The following is a 7,500-nucleotide window of genomic DNA, read 5'->3' on the forward strand; positions in this document are numbered from 1 at the left end:
AGCTCGGCCACTGTGGCCCCGGCTGACGTGGTTGGTAAGGGACTTTGCCGCGCGCTTGGGCACTGCCCCACCCCACTCGCCAGAAGACTAGCTGAATGTCAACACCGCGGAGGAGGAATCGCGACGCCAACCAATTTCGGTCACTTATGAGCGGCTCGATTGCCGCATTGGCGCCTGCCGACTTGCATCGCGTGCAGCTCAAACGCGCGTTCTTCGCCGCCCCGGTTGACGCGGTTTTTTGGCCGCCCCGGCTGACGTGCTGAGGGACTTTGCCGCGCGCTTGCGCGCCGCCCCACTCACCCGCAGACTGTCAACACAGAGCAGGAGGAATCCCGGGTTTTTTTTTTTCTTCTCCTTCCTACCCCGATGGACGCGGTGGCGGACTTTCGGTGCGTCGAGTGCGGCTTAAAGACTTTCTTTGCCGCCCCGGTTGACATGGTAGCGGACTTTGCGGGTTCTTTCCCGCGGCTGTTGGCGTGTTCTGTTTTCCTGTGTTTTTTTTTTTTTTTTTTAGGTGCGCTCGTAGTCAGGGTAGGCAAGCGCCACGTATCACTGATGAAAACTGGCCGCGTTTGAATGCATAAAATTCTAATGAAAATATCTAATGAAAACCAAACCAGTAAGAAAGGCGTCCAAAATTGCCAAATTTTCATTTCAGAACACATTTACATCTAAGAACATTTGTTGTTTTCTTTGCTGCCTCGGCTGAATAATTCTGAAGCAGGATTTGCCACAAAAGCAATTCTTTTTTTTTTTTTTTTTTTTCGAGCGCTTTTTTTCTTGCGTTTCCGTGGTCCCTTACAAAAATAGTTCTTCTGCAGCACAGTGTGCGTGTGTTCAAATTTGAGAAAAAGCCCTGTTCTAAATAGAAAGAAGAAAACAATTTCGGTTAGAGCAACTGCAGAAGAAGAAACGATGTTCCGATTCTGAAGCAGGTTCTGATTTGTCACAATCGCAATTCTCTCTTTTTTTTTTTTTTTCGTGCGCTTTTTCTCCTTGCATTTCCGTGGTCCCTTACAAAAATAGTTCTTCTGCAGCAGTGTGCGTGTGTTCAAATTTGAGAATGATCTGATTCTGAAGCAGGTTCTGATTAGCCACAATCACAATTCTTTTTTTTTTTTTTTCGTGCGCTTTTTTTCCTTGCATTTCCGCGGTACCCCTTACAAAAATGGTCCTTCTGCAGCACATGCAACACACACAGCGTGCGTGTGTGTGTTCAAATTTGAGAATGATGGAAGTACCTAGCGCTGCAACTAGAACAAGAATTAATTATGAGTAAAAATGCACACTACCGAAGCCCAATCCCTGTTCTAAATAAAATGAAGAAAACAATTTCGGTTAGAGCAACTGCAGAAGAAGAAACAACGTTCTGATTCTGAAGCAGGTTCTGATTTGCCACAATCACATTTCTTTTTTTTTTTTTTTCGTGCGCTTTTTTTCCTTGCATTTCCGTGGTCCCTTACAAAAATAGTTCTTCTGCAGCACAGTGTGCGTGTGTTCAAATTTGAGAAAAAGCCCTGTTCTAAATAGAAAGAAGAAAACAATTTCGGTTAGAGCAACTGCAGAAGAAGAAACGATGTTCCGATTCTGAAGCAGGTTCTGATTTGTCACAATCGCAATTCTCTCTTTTTTTTTTTTTTTCGTGCGCTTTTTCTCCTTGCATTTCCGTGGTCCCTTACAAAAATAGTTCTTCTGCAGCAGTGTGCGTGTGTTCAAATTTGAGAATGATCTGATTCTGAAGCAGGTTCTGATTAGCCACAATCACAATTCTTTTTTTTTTTTTCGTGCGCTTTTTTTCCTTGCATTTCCGCGGTACCCCTTACAAAAATGGTCCTTCTGCAGCACATGCAACACACACAGCGTGCGTGTGTGTGTTCAAATTTGAGAATGATGGAAGTACCTAGCGCTGCAACTAGAACAAGAATTAATTATGAGTAAAAATGCACACTACCGAAGCCCAATCCCTGTTCTAAATAAAATGAAGAAAACAATTTCGGTTAGAGCAACTGCAGAAGAAGAAACAACGTTCTGATTCTGAAGCAGGTTCTGATTTGCCACAATCACATTTCTTTTTTTTTTTTTTTCGTGCGCTTTTTTCCCTTGCATTTCCGTGGTCCCTTACAAAAATAGTTCTTCTGCAGCACAGTGTGCGTGTGTTCAAATTTGAGAAAAAGCCCTGTTCTAAATAGAAAGAAGAAAACAATTTCGGTTAGAGCAACTGCAGAAGAAGAAACGACGTTCCGATTCTGAAGCAGGTTCTGATTTGTCACAATCGCAATTCTCTCTTTTTTTTTTTTTTTTTTCGTGCGCTTTTTCTCCTTGCATTTCCGTGGTCCCTTACAAAAATAGTTCTTCTGCAGCAGTGTGCGTGTGTTCAAATTTGAGAATGATCTGATTCTGAAGCAGGTTCTGATTAGCCACAATCACAATTCTTTTTTTTTTTTTCGTGCGCTTTTTTTCCTTGCATTTCCGCGGTACCCCTTACAAAAATGGTCCTTCTGCAGCACATGCAACACACACAGCGTGCGTGTGTGTGTTCAAATTTGAGAATGATGGAAGTACCTAGCGCTGCAACTAGAACAAGAATTAATTATGAGTAAAAATGCACACTACCGAAGCCCAATCCCTGTTCTAAATAAAATGAAGAAAACAATTTCGGTTAGAGCAACTGCAGAAGAAGAAACAACGTTCTGATTCTGAAGCAGGTTCTGATTTGCCACAATCACATTTCTTTTTTTTTTTTCGTGCGCTTTTTTCCCTTGCATTTCCGTGGTCCCTTACAAAAATGGTTCTTCTGCAGCACATGCACAAGCAATAAACGACGACACAATCGTCAGCGATATTTTCCTGGCCATTTAAAGAAATGTTTTCCGATCCATTTACACACATACACACACATGTGTGTGTGTGTGTGTGTTCAAATTTGAGAATGTTCACACTACCTAACGCTAGAAAAAGAAGAATTTATTTTCTCACTCGCGAAAATAAAACACATACTACAGAAGCTGTTCTATAAATAAAAAGAAGAAAACAAATTTTGTTAGAGCAAGTGCAGCAAAGATGTCAAGTTGTCTACACACAGCAGCGAAAGAATTACGATTTGAACAAATAAATAGCAAAACAATTCAGGTTAATGCGAGAAAACAAGTAAGCTGATGACATGGCATAACGCTGTCGCCGCCCCCCCTGCCTTTCGTCACGTCTCCGAGATAGGCGCCAGTCCGGCCCGCGAGCAGCTTCCGTTATCTCCTTGCTATCCGCGGCGTTCACTGATACAGACTGATATGACGCCGCGCCTGTAGTATCTAAAAGCCCAAGGAGCGGGGTTGGCGCCACAGCGCAACGTGGCGCCCGACGGAATGACGAAGTAAATTTGGCGGCCCGCCGGCATTGAAGCGTTAGGCCAACGCCGCAGACAGCAAAGAGATAACGCAAGCTGCTCGTTTGGTCGGACCAGCCGTGACGTCGGAGACGTGACGAAAGGGCCGGGGGGTGGCGACATCGACGACAGAGACGCTCTTTTTGCGGCCAGTTTCAGTTTCAAGCAGCCTGCCAAGAGGAACTAATTGTTCGCGTAGCTCCCACATGAACTCCGCTATTCAAAATTCGATCCTTGGGCTAGGTAGTGTCGAGGACGGGCCCCAAAGTACTCATTTGCTATAGCCACCTATTGTTGATCATTAGAAAGTTAATTAGCGTAAATTTGCTAATTACGCACGTAATTGCGGAAATTGCTCTGTATTATCTAGAGGCCGCCAATCCGTACACTGGAATGGCAAACATAACTTGACAAAGATTTACATTTTACTAATTTTAAAATTTGGTGCAGCTAAAAAAAAAAAAAAAAAAAAAAAAACACCCTGTATACTGACAGACTTCGGTTGCTTTAAAAAAAATAGGCTAAAGGACCACCACTGTTTATATAAAGACGGAAACAGGCGGAAATTGTCAAGTGCTTTTTGCAAAATGAATAAATTTAGAATCTATTCTGGTGCTCGCAGTTTCGAGCAAAGAATGTGGAGCAAGAGAGATATGGAAAAAAAAAAGTCACTACTTTCTTCGCGCGGCGGGATTCGAACCAGGGTACACACGATCCGAAGGGGAGTGCTATCCACTAACGATAACCACTGGACTATGGCACCCACTCTTGCAGAACAAGAATTTATGGGTACCATAAATGCTTGCTCGTTGTACCGTTGCGTTGTACCGACGATTGTAAGACAACTTGCTATGGGCCACAGAAAGAGAAAATGAGAGCGTGAGACACACAGAGAGGAAAAGAAAGCGAGAGGAAAAGAAAAGAACGCTTACAGAGTTTACTACTGTTTCATACGTTTTCACAAGCGTGGATCGTCCTTAATTTTTTTTTTTTTTTTGTTCACTTTCGCTGAAAATGCAGAAATCGTAGGGCGACTTTTGGTATATTGTGTACGTACGCGCGCGGCCACGTACATGCCTAATTAAATGGTCTATCTGAAACCACGGCTGTGCTGACGTACGCGTGGGCACGAGCGAATTTAGTTATTGAGCACCAGCTACGACACGAGAAACGTTTAACTCGGAACAAGCGTTGCTGGTCGCCGATTCCTGCGCTAGTCCACCGTCTACATAAACATCGGTTCGCAAATTAAGTTCCGCTACATGAAGTGAGGTGTAAATGGAACTTTTTTTTTTTTAAGCGAAAATCGATGTCCACTGTCAAACGTTTCGATACTTGTCTAGCTCATGCTGCAGTGCACGGCTACAAGGGGTGCACGGTGAATCGGCTCAGCTGTGCAGGCATTGCACGGCTGAGTGACATTATATTGCGGCTAGCGACAGTGTCGGCGCCGCGACCGTTTCAAGCTTTCAAATCAAGCTGATTCTCAGCTTTCATTTCTTTTTTAATACATAGGAGAGGAGGCTTGGAGGAATACAAAACAATAAAATACATTTGTTTTCGGATAAAACAATTGCCGTTTTTCGAAATTTGCGTTTTCCCCCCGACCAAGCACAATTCATTACCCTTTCTTTACGGCTTCACCGTCGCGCAGCGCTGCTCTGCGCTTTAGCCGAACCAACAGGCAAACTTATGGGCGCCGCCATTTTGGAAAAAAGGCCGCAGACATATTCCGACCTAACTCGGCGAGTTTTCAACGCAGACTGATGAAATTAGCTTTATTTTAACGAGAAAAATGCGACAAGTGCCACAACTAACAGCTAGATGCTCGACGGATTTCCTAAAGGCACAAAACCGCTCCTTACTGTAATTATGACAACGAGTGTTACCGCGCGCCATCTAGCATTTGTACGCCACAGCGATGCACTTCGCGCTTCCTTTGTCCGTACATAGATGGCGCCCATAGTTTTTTTGCCTGTTGGTTCGGCTTAGCGCAGAGCAGCGCTGCGCGACGGTGAAGCCGTTGTGAAAGGGTAATGAGTCGTGCTCGGTCGGGGGGAAAACGCAAATTTCGAAAAACGGCAATTGTTTTATACGAAAACAAATCTATTTTGTTGTTTTGTATTCCTCCAAGCCTCCTCTCCTATGTATTAAAAAAATCAAAGCTGAGAATCAGGTACAAGACAGCGAAAAATGCAAGAAACACTCGCCCGGACTCATGAAAGTGCGAATTTTTCCGGATTTCGCACACGCGGCATATCGCTCCGCGGCGTTGCTTGCTCTTGCTTTTTAGTGGAGATGTAGGTAGGCCTGGCCCCTTCTCCCCAGAGCTCACATCGGCATCGCGGCAGTTTTGCTGAAAATGGGAAAAGAAAACCATTTCCCGGCCGAAGTCCAGCATCTTTAAACATTAAAACGTGTTTGTCCCAGTTCTTCAATTTGTAGCATTTATAGAGTTTGTGCACTAAAATTTGCGTACTTTACGTAGTGTGATCATAATGAAATTTCGCATGCTTATCCTTTAACATGTCCTGAATGCAAAGAAACAACTTTCAGAGCTTTCCACAAATATTTTCAGGAATTATAATTATGAAAATTTCTTCGTTGAGAATGGTAAAACTGAAACTAGGCGTTGTAAATTTTTTGTAGACTAAAGCACGAATGTTGCAGTATATTTTTGCGGCTGTATGGAATGGTACTATTTATAGGGAGAAATATGAGCTATTTCTTCGTGTTTTCTTATGCTCACTGGTATCGCCTAAGCTTCCACAAAAAATGCATTGTTTTGACAGATGCATGGCGTGCGAATCATTCACCAAATGAGCAATAAAAAAAAAACTAAAAGCGGATTTGAAAACGTAGGCGCAAATGGTGAAAATTTCGTTGAGCTCTCAGGAATATTTAAAGAAGAGGTTTGGCGAGTTTGGCCGTCATGTGGCGCTTATTAGGGTATGTTTTATGTTGCGCCTAATTAGTTAATCAATTTAGATAAATTATGCAAAGTGTTTAGTGTTCACGTTAGGGCCCAGTGCGTTTCGTTTCTTTGTAGAGGGCCTTCCAAAACGACCAATGCATCTTTTTTTTTTTTTTTTTTTGCGGCAAGACGCATGACATGCTGCGTAGTGATTTTTTCCGGCGTTTAATGAAACGCCACCAAATAGATAATAAACCCACCTATTTCACGCGCGCGCGCGCACACACACACACACACAATTATATATATACATGTGTGTTAGCGTGCGTGCGCGCGCGCGCGCGTGCGTGCCAGCTGAACAAGTGACGGAAATTGCGTTTCGTTATATCTCGGCGACTGCTGTTCGCTTTATGGAATAAAAAAACTGATAATTTATCTTTGAGGAAAATCCTTGAATGCTTGGTGCACGCACGAAGCGGTTAAGTTAGAGACTTGCGTGTTTTTGGTTAGACAGTGCAATTCACCTACAGCTTTTAAAGAAGAGGTTTGGCGAGTTTGGCCGTCATGTGGCGCTTATTAGGGTATGTTTTATGTTGCGCCTAATAGGTAATCAATTTAGATAAATTACGCAAAGTGTTTAGTGTTCACGTTAGGGCCCAGTGCGTTTCGTTTCTTTGTAGAGGGCCTTCCAAAACGACCAATGCATCTTTTTTTTTTTTTTTTTGCGGCAAGACGCATGACATGCTGCGTAGTGATTTTTTCCGGCGTTTAATGAAACGCCACCAAATAGATAATAAACCCACCTATTTCACGCGCGCGCGCGCACACACACACACACACAATTATATATATACATGTGTGTTAGCGTGCGTGCGCGCGCGCGCGCGTGCGTGCCAGCTGAACAAGTGACGGAAATTGCGTTTCGTTATATCTCGGCGACTGCTGTTCGCTTTATGGAATAAAAAAACTGATAATTTATCTTTGAGGAAAATCCTTGAATGCTTGGTGCACGCACGAAGCGGTTAAGTTAGAGACTTGCGTGTTTTTGGTTAGACAGTGCAATTCACCTACAGCTTTTAAAGAAGAGGTTTGGCGAGTTTGGCCGTCATGTGGCGCTTATTAGGGTATGTTTTATGTTGCGCCTAATAGGTAATCAATTTAGATAAATTACGCAAAGTGTTTAGTGTTCACGTTAGGGCCCAGTGCG

The sequence above is a fragment of the Dermacentor silvarum genome, chromosome 4, assembly GCF_013339745.2.
Source record: "Dermacentor silvarum isolate Dsil-2018 chromosome 4, BIME_Dsil_1.4, whole genome shotgun sequence".
Classification (NCBI taxonomy): Eukaryota; Metazoa; Arthropoda; class Arachnida; order Ixodida; family Ixodidae; genus Dermacentor; species Dermacentor silvarum.